The following is a 20,431-nucleotide window of genomic DNA, read 5'->3' as shown; positions in this document are numbered from 1 at the left end:
GTTACTCGATTTAGTAAGAGATGTCATAGAACGCTTAGTATTTCAAGGCGATGCAATTTCTGTGTTAATTCCTCAATGTGAGGGAGCGAGGGATGCAGTACAGAAGGAATAGTGCATCGGAAAGAAGATAGTCGTATTCCAAAAGAAAATCCTGTCGTATCCGTGGAAATGTTACTCGATTTAGAAGGAGAAGTCATAGAACACATAGTATGTCATAGCGACGCAAGTTCTGAGGTAATTCCTCAATGTAAGGGAGCGAGGGATGCAGTAAAGAAGGAATAGTGAATCTGAAAGGAGATAGTCGTATCCCAAAGGAAAATCCAGTCGTTTCCAAAGAAACGTTACTCGATTTAGAAGGAGAAGTCAATGTACCCATAGTATTCCATAGCGACGCAATTGCTGTGACAATTCGTCCATGTGAGAGAGCCAGGGATGCAGTAAAGAAGGACTAGTGCACCGGAAAAGAGAAACTCGTATCACGAAAGAAAATCCTGTCGTTTCAATAGAAACGTTACTCGATTTGGGAGGAGAAGGCATAGAACCCATAGTATTTCATAGCGACGCAATTTCTGTGTTAATTCGTCAATGTGAGGGAGCGAGGGATGCAGTAAAGAAGGAGTAGTGCATCGGAAAGGAGATACTCGTATCCCAAAAAAAACCCTGTCGTTTCAATAGAAGGGTTACTCGATTTAGAAGGAGCGGTCATAGAACCCATAGTATGTCATAGCGACGAAACTTCTGCGATCATTCGTCAATGTGAGGGAGCGAGGGATGCAGTAAAGACGGAATAGTGCACCGGAAAGGAGATACTCGTATACCAAAAGAAAATCCTGTCGTTTTAATAGAAACGTTACTCGATTTAGAAAGAGATGTCATAGAACGCATAGTATTTCAAGCGACGCAATTTCTGTGTTAATTCGTCAATGTGAGGGAGCGAGGGATGCAGTAAAGAAGGAATAGTGCATCGGAAAGGAGATACTTGTATCCCAAAAAGAAAATCTTGTCGTTTCCATAGAAACGATACTCGATTCAGAAGGAAAAGTCATAGAACACATAGTGTTCCATAGCGTCCCAGTTTCTGTGTTGATACGTCAATGTGAGGGAGCCAGGGATGCTGTAAAGAAGGAATTGTGCATCGGAAAGGAGATAGTCGTATCCAAAAAGAAAATCCTGTCGCCTCCATAGAAACGTTACTCGGTTTAGAAGGAGAAGTCATAGAACCCATAGTACTTGATAGCGACGAAATTTCTGCGATAATGCGTCAATGTGAGGGAGCGAGGGATGCAGCAAAGAAGGAATAGTGCATCGGAATGGAGATACTCGTATACCAAAAGAAAATCCTGTCGTTTTAATAGAAACGTTACTCGATTTAGAAAGAGATGTCATAGAACGCATAGTATTTCAAGGCGACGCAATTTCTGTGTTAATTCGTCAATGTGAGGGAGCTAGGGATGCATTAAAGAAGTAATAGAGCATCTGAAAGGAGATACTCGCATACCAAAAGAAAATCCTGTCGTTTTAATAGAAACTTCACTCGATTTTGAAAGAGATGTCATAGAACGCATAGTATTTCAAGGCGACGAAATTTCTGTGTTAATTCGTCAATGTGAGGGAGCGAGGGAAGCAGTACAGAAGGAATACCGCAGCGGAAAGGAGATAGTCGTATCCCACAAGAAAATCCTGTCGTTTCCATGGAAATGTTACTCGATTTAGAAGGAGAAGTCATAGAACACATTGTATTCCGTAGCGACGCAAGTTCTGTGGTAATTCGTCAATGTAAGTTAGCGAGAGATGCAGTAAAGAAGGAAGAGTGCATCGGAAAGTAGATATTCCTATACCAAAGGAAAATCCTGTCGCATGGATTGAAACGTTACTCGATTTAGAAGGAGAAGTCATAGAACCCATACTATTCCATAGCGACGCAATTTCTGTGTTAATTCGTACATGTGAGAGAGCCAGGGTAGCAGTAAAGAAGGAATAGTGCATCGGAAAGGAGAAACTCGTATCCCAAAAGAAAATCCTGTCGTTTCAATAGAAACGTTACTCGATTTAGAAGGAGAAGGCATAGAACCCATAGTATTTCATAGCGCCGCAATTTCTGTGTTAATTTGTCAATGTAATGGAGCGAGGGATGCAGTAAAGATGGAATAGTGCATCGGAAAGGAGTTACTCATATCCCAAAAGAAAATCCGGACGTTTTAATAGGAACGTTACTCGATTAAGAAGGAGATGTCATAGAACACGCAGGATTTCATAGCGACGCCATTTCTGTGATAATTTGTCAATGTGAGGGATCGAGGGATGCAGTAAAGAAGGAATAGTGCATCGGAAAGGAGATACACGTATCCCATAAGAAAATCCTGTTGTTTCCATTGACAAGTTACTCGATTTTGAAGGGGAAGTCATGGAACACATAGTATTAAATAGCGACGCAATTTCTGTGTTAATTCGTCAATGTGAGAGAGCGAGGGATGCAGTAGAGAAGGAATAGTACATCGGAAAGGAGATACTCGAATCCGAAAAGATAATCCTGTCGTTTCCATGGAAACGTTACTCGATTTAGAAGGAGAAGTCATTGAACCCATAGTATTTCTTAGCGACGCAATTTCTGTGTTAATTCGTCTATGTGAGGGAGCGAGGGATGCAGTAAAGAAGGCATAGTGCATCGCAATGGAGATAGTGTTATCCAAAATGAAAATCCAGTAGTTTCCATAGAAACGTTACTCGATTTAGAAGGAGAAGTTATAGAACCCATAGTATTTCATAGCGTCGCAGTTTCTGTGTTAATTCGTCAATGTGAGAGAGCGAGGGATGCAGTAGAGAAGGAATAGTACATCGGAAAGGAGATACTCGTATCCGAAAAGATAATCCTGTCGTTTCCATGGAAACGTTACTCGATTTAGAAGGAGAAGTCATTGAACCCATAGTATTCCATAGGGACGCAATGCCAGTGTTGATTCGTCAATGTGAGTGAGCCAGGAATACAGTAAAGAAGGAATAGTGCATCGGAAATAAGATACTCGTATCCCAAGAGAAAATCCTGTCGATTTAGTACAAACGTTACTCGATTTAGAAAGAGATGTCACAGAACGCATAGTATTTCAAGTCGAGGCAATTTCTGTGTTAATTCGTCAATGTGAGGGAGCGAGGGATGCAGTACAGAAGGAATACCGCATCGGAAAGGAGATAGTCGTATCCCAAAAGAAAATCCTGTCGTTTCCATTGAAACGTTACTCTATTTAGAAGGAGAAGTCATAGAACCCATTGTATTTCATAGCGACGCAAGATCTGTGGTAATTCGCCAATGTAAGGGAGCGAGGGATGCAGTAAAGAAGGAATAGTGCATCGGAAAGTAGATAATCCTATACCAAAAGAAAATCCTGTCGTTTCCATTGAAACGTTACTCGATTTAGAAGGAAAAGTCGTAGAACCCATAGTATTTCATAGCGACGCAATTTCTGTGCTAATTCGTCAATGTGAGTGAGCGAGGGATGCAGTAAAGAAGGAGTAGTGCATCGGAAAGGAGATACTCGTATCCCAAAAGAAAATCCTGTCGTTTCCATAGAAACGTTACTCGATTCAGAAGGAGAAGTCAAAGAACCCATAGTATTTCATAGCGACGCAATTTCTGTGTCAATTCGTCAATGTGAGGTAGCCAGTAATTCATTAAAGAAGGAATAGTGCATCGGAAAGGAGATACTCGTATCCCAAAAGAAAATTCTGTTGTTTCCATAGAAACGTTACTCGATTTAGATGGAGAAGTCATAGAACCCATAGTATTTCTTAGCGGCGCAATTTCTGTGGTAATTCGTCAATGTGAGGTAGCCAGGGATGCATTAGAGATGGAATAGTGCATCGGAAAGGAGATACTCGTATCCCCAATGAAAACCCTGTCGTTTCCATAGAAACGTTTCTCGATTTAGAAGGAGAGGTCATAGAACCCATACTATTTTATAGCTACGCAATTTCTGTGTCAATTCGTCAATGTGAGGGAGCGAGGGATGCAGTAAAGTATTAATAGTGCATCGGAAAGGAGAAACTCGTATCCCAAAAGAAAATCCTGTCGTTTCCATAGAAACGTTACTCGATTTAGAAGGAGAAGTCATAGAAACCATAGTATTTCATAGCGACGCAATTTCTGTGTCAATTCGTCAATGTGAGGTAGCCAGGAATGCATTAAAGAAGGAATAGTGCATCGGTAATGAGATACTCGTATCCCAAAAGAAAATCCTGTCGTTTCAAAAGAAACGTTACTCGATTTAGAAAGAGGTGTCATAGAACGCATAGTGTTTCAAGGCGACGCAATTTCTGTGTTAATTCGTCAATGTGAGGGAGCGAGGAATGCAGTACAGAAGGAATAGTGCATCGGAAAGGAGATAGTCGTATTGCAAAAGAAAAACCCGTCGTTTCCGTGGAAATGTTACTCGATTTGGAAGGAGAAGTCATAGATCTCATAGTATTTCATAACGACGCTATTTCTGTGTTAATTTGTCAATGTAATGGAGCGAGGGATGCAGTAAAGATGGAATAGTGCATCGGAAAGGAGATACTCACATCCCAAAAGAAAATCCTGACGTTTGAATAGGAACGTTACTCGATTTAGAAGGAGATGTCATAGAACACACAGGATTTCATAGCGACGCCATTTCTGTGTTAATTTGTCAATGTGAGGCATCGAGGTATGCAGTAAAGAAGGAATAGTGCATCGGAAAGGAGATAATCGTATACCAAAAGAAAATCCTTTCGTTTCAATAGAAACGTTACTCGATTTAGAAGGAGAAGTCAATGAACCCATAGTATTCCATAGCGACGCAACTGCTGTGACAATTCGTCCAAGTGAGAGAGCCAGGGATGCAGTAAAGAAGGAATAGTGCATCGGAAAGGAGAAACTCGTATCCCAAAAGAAAATCCTGTCGTTTCAATAGAAACGTTACTCGATTTATAAGGAGAAGTCATGGAACCCATAGAATTTCATAGCGACGCAATTTCTGTGTCAGTTCGTCAATGTGAGGGAGCGAGGGATGCAGTAAAGAAGGAATGGTGCATCGGAAAGGAGATACTCGTATACCAAAAGAAATTCCTGTCGTTTCCATAGATACGTTACTCGATTTAGAAAGAGAAGTCATAGAACCCACAGTATACCATAGCGACGCAATTTCTCTGTTAATTCGTCAATATGAGGGAGCGAGGGATGCAGTAAAGAAGAAATAGTGCATCGGAAAGTAGATACTCGTATCCCAAAAGAAAATCCTGTCGTATCAATAGAAACGTAACTCGATTTAGAAAAAGAAGTTATAGAACCCATAGTATTTCATTTTGACGCAATCTCTGGGTTAATTGGTCAATGTGAGAGTGCGAGGGATGCAATAAAGCGGGAATAGTGCATCGTAAAGGAGATAGACGTATCCCAAAAGAAAATCCTCTCGTTTCCATACAAACGTAAATCGATTTAGAAGGAGAAGTCATAGAATCCATAGTACTTCATAGAGACGCAATTTCATTGTTAATTCGTCAATGTGAGGGAGCGAGGGATGCAGTAAAGAAGAAATAATGCATCGGAAAGGAGATATTCGTATCCCAAAAAAAACCTGTCGTTTCAATAGAAACGTTACCCGATTTAGAAGGAGAAGTTACAGAACACATAGTATTTCATAGCGACGCAGTATAAGTGTTAATTCGTCACTGTGTGGGAGCCAGGGATTCAGTAAAGAAGGACTAGTGCATCGGAAAGGAGATAGACGTATCCCAAAAGAAAATCCTGTCGTTTCCATAGAAACGTTACTTGATTTAGAAGGAGAAGTCATGGAACACATAGTATTTCATAGCGTCGCAATTTATTTGTTAATTAGTCAATGTGTGGGAGCGAGGGATGCAATAAAGAAGGAATAGCGCTTCGGAAAGGAGATACTCGTATCCCGAATGAAAAACCTGTCGTTTCCATAGAAATGTTTCTCGATATAGAAAGAGAAGTCATAGAACCCATAGTAATTCATAGCGACGCAAAATCTGTGCTAACTCGTCAATCTGAGGGAGCGAGGGATGCAGTAAAGAAGGAACAGTGCAGCGGAGTGGAGATACTCGTATCCCAAAAGAAAATCCTTTTGTTTCCATTGAAACGTTACTCGATGTAGAAGGAGATGTCATTGAACCAATGGAATTTCAGAGCGACGCAATTTCTGAGTTAATTTGTCAATGTGAGGGAGCAAGGGATACAGTTAAGAGGGAATAGTGCATCGGAAAGGAGATACTCGTATCCCATAACAAAATCCTGTCGTTTCCTTAGAAACGTTACTCGATTTAGAAGGAGAAGTCATAGAACACATAGTATTCCATGGAGTCGCAATTTTGTGTTAATTCGTGAATGTGAGGGAGACAGGGATGCAGTAAAGAAGGACTAGTGCTTGGGATAGGAGATAGCCGTATCCCAGAAGAAAATCCTGTCGTTTCCATAGGAACGTTACTCGATTTAGAAGGAGAAGTCACAGAACACATAGTATATCATAGCGACGCAATTTATGTGTTAATTCGTCAATGTGAGGGAGCGGGGGATGCAGGATAGAAGGAATAGTGCATCGGAAAGGAAATACTCGTACACCAGTATACCAAAAGAAAATCCTGTTGTTTCCATGGAAACGTTACTCAATTTAGAAGGAGAAGTCATAGAACCCATAGTATTTCGTAGCGACGCAATTTCTGTGTTAATTCGTCAATGTGGGGTAGCGAGGTATGCAGTAAATAAGGAATAGTGCATCGGAAAGGAGATACTCGTATCCCAAAAGAAAAACCTGTCGTTTCAATAGAAACGTTACTCGATTTAGAATGAGAAGTTATAGAACACATAGTATTCCATGGAGTCGCAATTTCTGCGTTAATTCGTGAATGTGAGGGATCCAGGGATGCAGTAAAGAAGGACTAGTGCATCGGAAAGGAGATAGACGTATCCCAAAAGAAAATCCTGTCGTTTGCATAGGAACGTTACTCGATTTAGATGGAGAAGTCATGGAACACATAGAATTTCATTGCGTCGCAATTTCTGTGTTAATTCGTCAATGTGCGGGAGCGAGAGATGCAGTAAAGAGGGAATAGTGAATCGGAAAGGAGATAATCGTATCCCAAAAGAAAATCCTGTCGTTTCCAATGAAACGTTACTCGATTTAGAAAGAGAAGTCGTAGAACCCATGTTATATCATAGCGACGCAATTTCTGTGTTAATTAGTTAATATGAGGGATCGAGTGATGCAGTAAAGAAGAAATAGTGCATCGGAAAGGAGATACTCGTAACCCAAAAGAAAATCCTGTCGTTCCAATAGAAACGTAACTCGATTTAGAAAGAGAAGTTGTAGAACCCATAGTATTTCATTTCGACGCAATCTCTGGGTTAATTCGTCAATGTGAGAGTGCGAGGGATGCAATAAAGAAGGAATAGTGCATCGTAAAGGAGATAGACGCATCCCATAAGAAAATCCTCTCGTTTCCATACAAACATAACTCGATTTAGAAGGAGAAGTCATAGAACACATAGTATTCCATGGAGTCGCAATTTCTGTTTTAATTCGTGAATGTGAGAGAGCCAGGTACGCAGTAAAGAAGGAATAGTGCATCGGAAAGGAGATAGTCGTATCCCAAACGAAAATCCTGTCGTTTCCATAGAAACGTTACTCGATTTAGAAGGAGAAGACATAGAATGCATCGGACTTCATAGCGACGCAATTTCTGAGCTTATTCGTCAATGTTAGGGAACGAGGGATGCAGTAAAGTAGGAATAGTGCATCGGAAAGGAGATACCCGTATCTCAAAGGAAAATCCTGTCGTTTCCATAGAAACGTAACTCGATTTAGAAGGGGAAGTCATAGAATCCATAGTACTTCATAGAGACGCAATTTCATTGTTAATTCGTCAATGTGAGGGAGCTGGGGATGCAGTAAAGAAGAAATAATGCATCGGAAAGGAGATATTCGTATCCCAAAGGAAAAACCTGTCGTTCCAATAGAAACGTTACTCGATTTAGAAGGAGAAGTAATAGAACACATAGTATTTCATAGCGACGCAATATCAGTGTTAATTCGTCAATGTGAGGGAGCGAGGGATGCAGGATAGAGGAATAGTGCATCGGAATGGAGATACACGTATACCAGTATACCAAAAGAAAATCCTGTCGTTTCCATAGAAACGTTACTCGATTTAGAAGGAGATGTCATGGAACCCATAGTATTTCATAGCGACGCAATTTCTGTGTTATTTCGTCAATGCGAGTGAGCGGGAGATGCAGTAAAGAGGGAATAGTGCATCGGAAAAGAGGTACTCGTATCCCAAAAGAAAATCCTGCCCTTTCCATAGAATCGATATTCGATTTAGAAGGAGAAGTCATAGGGCACATGGTATTCCATAGCGTCGCAATTTCTGTTTTAATTCGTCAATGTGATGGAGACAGGGATGGCGTCAGGAAGGAATGGTGCATCAGAAAGGAGATAGTCGTATCCGTAAAGAAAATCCAATCGTTTCCATAGAAACGTTACTGGATTTAGAAGGAGAAGTCATAGAACCCATAGGATTTCATAGCGACGCATTTTCTGTGCTTATTCGTCAATGTTATGGAACGAGGCAATCAGTAACGTAGGAATAGTGCATCGGAAAGGAGATAGTCGTATCCCAAAAGAAAATCCTGTCGTTTCCATAGAAACGTTACTCGATTTAGAAGGAGAAGCCATAGAACCCATAGTATTTCATAGAGACGCAATTTCATTGTTAATTCGTCAATGTGAGGGAGCGAGGAATGCAGTAAAGAAGTTATAGTGCATCGGAAAAGAGATACTCGTATCCCAAATGAATAACCTGTCGTTTCAATACAAACGTTACTCGATTTAGAAGGAGCAGTTATAGAACACATAGTATTTCATAGCGACGAAATTTCAGTGTTAATTCGTGAATGTGAGGGATCTTGGGATGCAGTAGAGGAGGAATAGTGCATCGGAAAGGAGATACTCGTATCCCAAAAGAAAATTCTGTCGTTACCATAGAAACGTAACTCCATTTTTAAGGGGAAGTCATAGAACCCATAGTATTTAATACTGACGCAATTTCTGTGTTAATTCGTCAATGTGAGAGAGCGAGGGATGCAGGATAGAGGGAATAATGCATCGGAAAGGAGATACTCGTATCCCAAACGAAAATCCAGTCGTTTCCATAGAAACGTTACTCGATTTAGAAGGAGAAGTCATAGAACCCATAGTAATTCATAGCGACGCAAAATCTGTGCTAATTCGTCAATCTGAGGGAGCGAAGGATGCAGTAAAGAAGGAATAGTGCAGCGGAGTGGAGATACTCGTATCCCATAAGAAAATCCTGTCGTTTCCTTAGAAACGTTACTCGATTTAGAAGGAGATGTCATAGAACACATAGTATTCCATGGATTCGCAATTTTGTGTTAATTCGTGAATGTGAGGGAGCCAGGGATGCAGTAAAGAAGGACTAGTGCATCGGATAGGAGAAGGACGTATCCCAAACGAAAATCCTGTCGTTTCCATAGGAACGTTACTCGATTTAGAAGGAGAAGTCACAGAACACATAGTATTTCATAGCGACGCAATTTATGTGTTAATTCGTCAATGTGAGGAGGCGAGGGATGCAGGATAGAAGGAATAGTGCATCGGAAAGGAAATACTCGTATACCAGTATACCAAAAGAAAATCCTGTTGTTTCCATAGAAACGTTACTCGATTTAGAAGGAGAAGTCATAGAACCCATAGTATTTCATAGCGACGCATTTTCTGTGTTAATTCGTCAATGTGAGATAGCGAGGGATGCAGTAAATAAGGAATAGTGCATCGGAAAGGAGATACTCGTATCCCAAAAGAAAAACCTGTCGTTTCAATAGAAACGTTACTCGATTTAGAAGGAGAAGTTATAGAACACATAGTATTTCAAAGCGACGCAGTATCAGTGTTAATTCGTCAATGTGAGAGAGCGAGGGATGCAGTAGAGTAGGAAAAGTGCATCGGAAAGGAGATACTGGTATCCCATAAGAAAATCCTTTCGTTTCCTTAGAAACGATACTCGATTTAGAAGGAGAAGTCACAGAACACACTGTATTCCATGGAATCGCAAATTCTGTGTTAATTCGTCAATGTGATGGAGCCAGGGATGGAGTAAGGAAGGAATAGTGCATCGGAAAGGAGATAGTCGTATCCCAAAAGAAAATTTAGTCGTTTCCATTGAAACGTAACTCGATTTATAAGGAGAAATCATAGAACCCATAGTATTTCATAGGGACGCAATCTCTGTGCTAATTCGCCAGTGTGATGGTGCGAGGGATGCAATAAAGAAGGAATAGTGTATCGGAAAGGAGATACCCGGATCCAATAAGAAAATCCTGCCCTTTCCAGAGAATCGATATTCGATTTAGAAGGAGAAGTCATAGAGCACATAGTATTCCATAGCGTCGCAATTTCTGTTTTAATTCGTCAATGTGATGGAGACAGGGATGGCGTCAGGAAGGAATAGTGCATCAGAAAGGAGATAGTCGTATCCCTAAAGAAAATCCTGTCGTTTCCATAGAAACGTTACTCGATTTAGAAGGAGAAGTCATGGAACCCATAGGATTTCATAGCGACGCATTTTCTGTGCTTATTCGTCAATGTTATGGAACGAGGCAATCAGTAACGTAGGAATAGTGCATCGGAAAGGAGATAGTCGTATCCCAAAAGAAAATCCTGTCGTTTCCATAGAAACGTTACTCGATTTAGAAGGAGAAGTCATAGAACCCATAGTATTTCATAGAGACGCAATTTCGCTGTTAATTCGTCAATGTGAGGGAGCGAGGAAAGCAGTAAAGAAGTTATAGTGCATCGGAAAGGAGATACTCGTATTCCAAATGAATAACCTGTCGCTTCAATAGAAACGTTACTCGATTTAGAAGGAGCAGTTATAGAACACATAGTATTTCATAGCGACGCAATTTCAGTGTTAATTCGTGAATGTGAGGGATCGAGGGATGCAGTAGAGGAGGAATAGTGCATCGGAAAAGAGGTACTCGTATCCCAACAGAAAATTCTGTCGTTTCCATAGAAACGTGACTAGATTTTTAAGGACAAGTCATAGAACCCATAGTATTTCATATTGACGCAATTTCTGTGTTAATTCGTCAATGTGAGAGAGCGAGGGCTGCAGGATAGAGGGAATAATGCATCGGAAAGGAGATACTCGTATGCAAAACGAAAATCCTGTCGTTTCCATAGAAACGTTACTCGATTTAGAAGGAGAAGTCATAGAACACATAGTATTTCATAGCGACGCAATTTCTGTGTTAATTCGTCAATGTGAGGGAGCGTGTGATGCAGGATAGAAGGAATAGTGCATCGGAAAGGAGATACTCGTATCCCAAACGAAAATCCAGTCGTTTCCATAGAAACGTTACTCGATTTAGATGGAGAAGTCATAGAACACATATTTTACCATAGCGTCACAATACCTGTGTTAATTCGTCAATGTGAGGGAGCCAGGGATGCAGTAAAGAAGGAATAGCGCATCGGAAAGGAGATACACGTATCCCGAAAGAAAAACCTGTCGTTTCCACAGAAACGTTTCTCGATATAGAAGGGGAAGTCATAGAACCCATAGTAATTCATAGCGACGCAATATCTGTGTTAATTCGTCAATCTGAGGGAGCGAATGATGCAGTGAAGAAGGACTAGTGCATCGGAAAGGAGATAAACGTATCCCAAAAGAAAATCCTGTCGTTTCCTTAGAAACGTTACTCGATTTAGAAGGAGAAATCGTAGAACACATAGTATTCCATGGAGTCGCAATTTCTGTGTTAATTCGTGAATGTGAGGGAGCTAAGGATGCAGTAAAGAAGGACTAGTGCATCGGAAAGGAGATAGACGTATCCCAAAAGAAAATCCTGTCGTTACCATAGAAACGTTACTCGATTTAGAAGGATATGTCATAGAACCCATAGTATTTCATAGCGACGCAATTTCTGTGTTAATTCGTTAATGTGAGGTAGCGAGGGATGCATTAAAGAAGGAATAGTGCATCGGAAAGGAGATACTCGTATCCCAAAAGAAAATCCTGTCGTTACCATGGAAACGTCATTCGATTTAGAAGGAAAAGTCATAGAACCCGTAGTAATTCCTAGAGAGGCAATATCTGTGTTAATTCGTCAATGTGAGGGAGCGATGGATGAAGTAAACAATGAATAGGGCATCGGGAAGGAGATAGTTGTATCCCGAAACGAAATCCTGTCGTTTAGATAGAATTGTTTCTCGTTTTTGAAGGAGAAGTTATAGAACCCATAGTATTACATGGCGAAGCAATTTCTCTGCTTTTTCGTCAATGTGAGGGAGCGAGGGATGCAGTAAGGAACTAATTGTGCATCGGAAAGGAGGTACTCGTAACATAAAAGAAAAACCTGTCGTTTCCATAGAAACGTTACTCGATTTAGAAGGAGAAGTCATGGAACCCCTTAGTATTTCATAGCGACGCAATTTCTGTGTTAATTCGTCAATGTGAGTAAGCGAGAGATGCAGTAAACAGGGAATAGTGCATCGGAAAGGAGATACTCGTATCCCAAAAGAAAATCCTGTCGTTTCAATAGAAACGTTACTCGATTTAGAAAGAGAAGTTATAGAACCCATAGTATTTCGTAGCGACGCAATCTCTGTGTTAATTCGTCAATGTGAGCTAGCGAGGAATGCAATAAAGAATGGATAGTCCATCGTAAAGGAGATACTCGGATCCGATAAGCAAATCCTGTCCTTTCCATAGAATCGATATTCGATTTAGATGGAGAAGTTATAGAGCACGTAGTATTCCATAGCGTCGCAATTTCTGTGTTAATTCGTCAATGTGATGGAGCCAGGGATGGAGTAAGGAACGAATAGTGCATCGGAAAGGAGATAGTCGTATCCCATGGAAAATCCTGTCGTTTCCATAGAGACGTTACTCGATTTAGAAGGAGAAGTCATAGAATCCATACCATTTCATAGCGACGCTTTTTTTGTGCTTATTCGTCAATGTTAGGGAACGAGGCAATCAGTAAAGTTGGAATAGTGCATCGGTAAGGAGATAGTCGTATCTCAAAGTAAAATCCTGTCGCTTCCATAGAAACGTTACTCGATTTAGAAGGAGAAGTCATAGAACACATAGTATTTCATAAGGACGCAATTTCATTGTTAATTCGTCAATGTGAGGGATCGAGGGATGCAGTAGAGGAGGAATAGTGCATCGGAAAGGAGATACTCGTATCCCAAAAGAAAATTGTGTGGTTTCCATAGAAACGTTACTCGATTTAGAAGGAGAAGTCATAGATCCCATAGTATTTCTTAGAGACGCAATTTCATTGTTTATTCGTCAATGTGAGGGAGCTAGGGATGCAGTAAAGAAGGTATAGTGCATCGGAAAGGAGAGACTCGTATACCAAAGAATAACCTGTCGTTTCAATAGAAACGTTACTCGATTTAGGGGGAGAAATCATAGAACCCATAGTATTTCATAGCGACGCAATTTCTGTATTAATTCGTCAATGTGAGGGAGCGAGGGAGGCAGTAAAGAAGGAATAGTGCATCGGAAAGTAGATACTCGTATCCCAAAAGAAAATCCAGTCGTCTCCATGGAAACGTTACTCGATTTAGAAGGAGAAGTCATAGAACCCGTAGTAATTCCTAGAGAGGCAATATCTGTGTTAATCCGTGAATGTGAGGGTGCCAGGGATGCAGTAAAGAAGGAATAGTGCATCGGAAAGGAGATAGACGTATCCCAAACGAGAATCCTGTCGTTTCCATAGAAACGTTTTACGATTTAGAAAGAGAAGTTATAGAACCCATTGTATTTCATTTCGACGCAATCTCTGGAATAATTCGTCAGTGTGAGAGTGCGAGGGATGCAATAAAGAAGGAATAGTGCATCGTAAAGGAGATAGACGTATCCCAAATGAAAATCCTGTCGTTTCCATAGAAACGTTACTCGATTTAGAAGAAGAAGACATAGAATCAATCGGATTTCATAGCGACGCAATTTCTGAGCTTATTCGTCAATCTTAGGGAACGAGGGATGCAGTATAGTAGGAATAGTGCATCGGAAAGGAGATACCCGTATCTCAAAGGAAAATCCGGTCGTTTCCATAGAAACGTTACTCGATTTAGAAGGAGAAGTTATAGAACACATAGTATTTCATAGCGACGCAATATCAGTGTTAATTCGTCAATGTGAGGAAGCGAGGGATGCAGTAAAGAAGGAATAGTGCATCGGAAAGGAGATACTCGTATCCCATAAGAAAATCCTGACGTTTCCTTAGAAACGTTACTCAATTTAGAAGGAGAAGTCATAGAGCACATAGTATTCCATGGAGTCGCAATTTCTGTGTTAGTTCGTGAATCTGAGGGAGCCAGGGATGCAGTAAAGAAGGACTAGTGCATCGGAAAGGAGATAGACGTATCCCAAACGAAAATCCTGTCGTTTCCATGGAAACGTTACTAGATTTAGAAGGAGAAGTCATAGAATCCATCGGATTTCATAGCGACGCAATTTCTGAGCGTATTCGTCAATGTTAGGGAACGAGGGATGCAGTAAAGTAGGAATAGTGCGTCGGAAAGGAGATACCCGTATCTCAAAGGAAAATCCTGTCGTTTCCAAAGAACCGTTACTCGATTTAGAAGGAGAAGTCATAGAATCCATAGTATTTCATAGAGACACAATTTCATTGTTAATTCGTCAATGTGAGGGAGCGAGGGATGCAGTAAAGAAGAAATAATGCATCGGAAAGGAGATACTCGTATCCCAAAAGAAAATCCTGTCGTTGCTAAGGAAACGTTACTCGATTTGGAAGGAGAAGTTATAGAACACATAGTATTTCATAGCGACGCAATATCAGTGTTAATTCGTCAATGTGAGGGAGCGAGGGATGCAGTAAAGAAGAAATAATGCATCGGAAAGGAGATACTCGTATCCCAAAAGAAAATTCTGTCGTTTCCATAGAAACGTAACTCGATTTTTAAGGAGAAATCAAGGAACCCATAATATTTCATAGCGACGCAAATTCTATGTTAATTCAACAATGTGAAGGAGCAAGGGATGCAGTAAAGAAGGAATAGTGCATCGGAAAAAGATACTCGTATCCCATGAGAAAATCCTGTCGTTTCCTTAGAAACGTTACTCGATTTAGAAGGAGAAGTCATAGAACACATAGTATTCCACGGAGTCGCAATTTCTGTGTTAATTCGTGAAAGTGAGGGAGCCAGGGATGCAGTAAAGAAGGACTAGTGCATCGGAAAGGAGATAGACGTATCCCAAAAGATAATCCTGTCGTTTCCATAGGAACGTTACTCGATTCAGAAGGAGAAGTCATAGAACACATAGTATTTCATAGCGACGCAATTTGTGTGTTAATTCGTCAATGTGAGGGAGCGAGGGATGCAGGATAGAAGGACTAGTGCATCGGAAAGGAGATAGACGTATCCCAAAAGAAAATCCTGTCGTTACCATAGAAACGTTACTCGATTTAGAAGGATATGTCATAGAACCCATAGTATTTCATAGCGACGCAATTTCTGTGTTAATTCGTTAATGTGAGGTAGCGAGGGATGCATTAAAGAAGGAATAGTGCATCGGAAAGGAGATACTCGTATCCCAAAAGAAAATCCTGTCGTTACCATGGAAACGTCATTCGATTTAGAAGGAAAAGTCATAGAACCCGTAGTAATTCCTAGAGAGGCAATATCTGTGTTAATTCGTCAATGTGAGGGAGCGATGGATGAAGTAAACAATGAATAGGGCATCGGGAAGGAGATAGTTGTATCCCGAAACGAAATCCTGTCGTTTAGATAGAATTGTTTCTCGTTTTTGAAGGAGAAGTTATAGAACCCATAGTATTACATGGCGAAGCAATTTCTCTGCTTTTTCGTCAATGTGAGGGAGCGAGGGATGCAGTAAGGAACTAATTGTGCATCGGAAAGGAGGTACTCGTAACATAAAAGAAAAACCTGTCGTTTCCATAGAAACGTTACTCGATTTAGAAGGAGAAGTCATGGAACCCCTTAGTATTTCATAGCGACGCAATTTCTGTGTTAATTCGTCAATGTGAGTAAGCGAGAGATGCAGTAAACAGGGAATAGTGCATCGGAAAGGAGATACTCGTATCCCAAAAGAAAATCCTGTCGTTTCAATAGAAACGTTACTCGATTTAGAAAGAGAAGTTATAGAACCCATAGTATTTCGTAGCGACGCAATCTCTGTGTTAATTCGTCAATGTGAGCTAGCGAGGAATGCAATAAAGAATGGATAGTCCATCGTAAAGGAGATACTCGGATCCGATAAGCAAATCCTGTCCTTTCCATAGAATCGATATTCGATTTAGATGGAGAAGTTATAGAGCACGTAGTATTCCATAGCGTCGCAATTTCTGTGTTAATTCGTCAATGTGATGGAGCCAGGGATGGAGTAAGGAACGAATAGTGCATCGGAAAGGAGATAGTCGTATCCCATGGAAAATCCTGTCGTTTCCATAGAGACGTTACTCGATTTAGAAGGAGAAGTCATAGAATCCATACCATTTCATAGCGACGCTTTTTTTGTGCTTATTCGTCAATGTTAGGGAACGAGGCAATCAGTAAAGTTGGAATAGTGCATCGGTAAGGAGATAGTCGTATCTCAAAGTAAAATCCTGTCGCTTCCATAGAAACGTTACTCGATTTAGAAGGAGAAGTCATAGAACACATAGTATTTCATAAGGACGCAATTTCATTGTTAATTCGTCAATGTGAGGGATCGAGGGATGCAGTAGAGGAGGAATAGTGCATCGGAAAGGAGATACTCGTATCCCAAAAGAAAATTGTGTGGTTTCCATAGAAACGTTACTCGATTTAGAAGGAGAAGTCATAGATCCCATAGTATTTCTTAGAGACGCAATTTCATTGTTTATTCGTCAATGTGAGGGAGCTAGGGATGCAGTAAAGAAGGTATAGTGCATCGGAAAGGAGAGACTCGTATACCAAAGAATAACCTGTCGTTTCAATAGAAACGTTACTCGATTTAGGGGGAGAAATCATAGAACCCATAGTATTTCATAGCGACGCAATTTCTGTATTAATTCGTCAATGTGAGGGAGCGAGGGAGGCAGTAAAGAAGGAATAGTGCATCGGAAAGTAGATACTCGTATCCCAAAAGAAAATCCAGTCGTCTCCATGGAAACGTTACTCGATTTAGAAGGAGAAGTCATAGAACCCGTAGTAATTCCTAGAGAGGCAATATCTGTGTTAATCCGTGAATGTGAGGGTGCCAGGGATGCAGTAAAGAAGGAATAGTGCATCGGAAAGGAGATAGACGTATCCCAAACGAGAATCCTGTCGTTTCCATAGAAACGTTTTACGATTTAGAAAGAGAAGTTATAGAACCCATTGTATTTCATTTCGACGCAATCTCTGGAATAATTCGTCAATGTGAGAGTGCGAGGGATGCAATAAAGAAGGAATAGTGCATCGTAAAGGAGATAGACGTATCCCAAATGAAAATCCTGTCGTTTCCATAGAAACGTTACTCGATTTAGAAGAAGAAGACATAGAATCAATCGGATTTCATAGCGACGCAATTTCTGAGCTTATTCGTCAATCTTAGGGAACGAGGGATGCAGTAAAGTAGGAATAGTGCATCGGAAAGGAGATACCCGTATCTCAAAGGAAAATCCGGTCGTTTCCATAGAAACGTTACTCGATTTAGAAGGAGAAGTTATAGAACACATAGTATTTCATAGCGACGCAATATCAGTGTTAATTCGTCAATGTGAGGAAGCGAGGGATGCAGTAAAGAAGGAATAGTGCATCGGAAAGGAGATACTCGTATCCCATAAGAAAATCCTGACGTTTCCTTAGAAACGTTACTCAATTTAGAAGGAGAAGTCATAGAGCACATAGTATTCCATGGAGTCGCAATTTCTGTGTTAGTTCGTGAATCTGAGGGAGCCAGGGATGCAGTAAAGAAGGACTAGTGCATCGGAAAGGAGATAGACGTATCCCAAACGAAAATCCTGTCGTTTCCATGGAAACGTTACTAGATTTAGAAGGAGAAGTCATAGAATCCATCGGATTTCATAGCGACGCAATTTCTGAGCGTATTCGTCAATGTTAGGGAACGAGGGATGCAGTAAAGTAGGAATAGTGCGTCGGAAAGGAGATACCCGTATCTCAAAGGAAAATCCTGTCGTTTCCAAAGAACCGTTACTCGATTTAGAAGGAGAAGTCATAGAATCCATAGTATTTCATAGAGACACAATTTCATTGTTAATTCGTCAATGTGAGGGAGCGAGGGATGCAGTAAAGAAGAAATAATGCATCGGAAAGGAGATACTCGTATCCCAAAAGAAAATCCTGTCGTTGCTAAGGAAACGTTACTCGATTTGGAAGGAGAAGTTATAGAACACATAGTATTTCATAGCGACGCAATATCAGTGTTAATTCGTCAATGTGAGGGAGCGAGGGATGCAGTAAAGAAGAAATAATGCATCGGAAAGGAGATACTCGTATCCCAAAAGAAAATTCTGTCGTTTCCATAGAAACGTAACTCGATTTTTAAGGAGAAATCAAGGAACCCATAATATTTCATAGCGACGCAAATTCTATGTTAATTCAACAATGTGAAGGAGCAAGGGATGCAGTAAAGAAGGAATAGTGCATCGGAAAAAGATACTCGTATCCCATGAGAAAATCCTGTCGTTTCCTTAGAAACGTTACTCGATTTAGAAGGAGAAGTCATAGAACACATAGTATTCCACGGAGTCGCAATTTCTGTGTTAATTCGTGAAAGTGAGGGAGCCAGGGATGCAGTAAAGAAGGACTAGTGCATCGGAAAGGAGATAGACGTATCCCAAAAGATAATCCTGTCGTTTCCATAGGAACGTTACTCGATTCAGAAGGAGAAGTCATAGAACACATAGTATTTCATAGCGACGCAATTTGTGTGTTAATTCGTCAATGTGAGGGAGCGAGGGATGCAGGATAGAAGGAATAGTGCATCGGAAAGGAGATACTCGTATACCAGTATACCAAAAGAAAATCCTGTCGTTTCCATAGAAACGTTACTCGATTTAGAAGGAGAAGTCATAGAACCCGTAGTATTTCATACTGACGCAATTTCTGTGTTAATTCTTCAATGTGAGGTAACGAGGGATGCATTAAAGAAGGAATAGTGCATCGGAAAGGAGATACTCGTATCCCAAAAGAAAATCCTGTCGTTACCATGGAAACGTTACTCGATTTAGAGGGAGAAATCACAGAACCCATAGTATTTCATAGCGACACAATATCTGTGTTAATTCGTCAATGTGAGGGAGCGAGGGATGCAGTAAAGAAGGAATAGTGCATCGGAAAGGAGATACTCGTATCCCAAAAGAAAATCCAGTCGTCTCCATGGAAACGTTACTCGATTTAGAAGGAGATGTCATAGAACCCGTAGTAATTCCTAGAGAGGCAATTTCTGTGTTAATTCGTCAATGTGAGGGAGCGAGGGATGAAGTAAAAAAGGAATAGTGCATGGGAAAGGAGATAGTTGTATCCCGAAACGATTTAGAAGGAGAAGTTATAGAACCCATAGTATGACATGGCGACGCAATTTCTCTGCTTATTCGTCAATGTGAGGGAGCGAGGGATGCAGTAAAGAACTAATAGTGCATCGGAAAGGAGGTACTCGTAACATAAAAGAAAATCCTGTCGTTTCCATAGAAACGTTACTCGATTTAGAATGAGAAGTCATGGAACACATAGTATTTCATAGCGACGCAATTTCTGTGTTAATTCGTCAATGTGAGTGAGCGCGAGATGCAGTAACGAGGGAATAGTGCATCGGAAAGGAGATACTCGTATCCCATAAGAAAATCCTGTCTTTTCAATAGAAACGTTACTCGATTTAGAAAGAGACGTTATAGAACCCATAGTATTTCATAGGGACGCAATCTCTGTGTTAATTCGCCAATGTGATGGTGCGAGGGATGCAATAAAGAAGGAATTGTGCATCGGAAAGGAGATACTCGGATCCAATAAGAAAATCCTGTCCTTTCCATAGAATCGATATTCGATTTAGAAGGAGATGTCATAGAGCACATAGTATTCCATAGCGTCGCAATTTCTGTGTTAATTCGTCAATGTGATGGAGACAGGGATGGAGTCAGGAAGGAATAGTGCATCGGAAAGGAGATAGTCGTATCCCAAAAGAAAATCCTGTCGTTTCCATAGAAACGTTACTCGATTTAGAAGGAGAAGTCATAGAACCCATAGTATTTCATAGCGACGCATTTTCTGTGCTTATTCGTCAATGTTAGGGAACGAGGCAATCAGTAAAGTAGGAATAGTGCATCGGAAAGGAGATAGTCGTATCCCAAAAGAAAATCCTGTCGTTTCCATAGAAACGTTACTCGATTTAGAAGGAGAAGCCATAGAACACATAGTAT

This window comes from Schistocerca serialis, unplaced genomic scaffold, assembly GCF_023864345.2.
Source record: "Schistocerca serialis cubense isolate TAMUIC-IGC-003099 unplaced genomic scaffold, iqSchSeri2.2 HiC_scaffold_1362, whole genome shotgun sequence".
In the NCBI taxonomy this organism is placed as follows: Eukaryota; Metazoa; Arthropoda; class Insecta; order Orthoptera; family Acrididae; genus Schistocerca; species Schistocerca serialis.
This window is presented reverse-complemented; position numbering follows the sequence as displayed.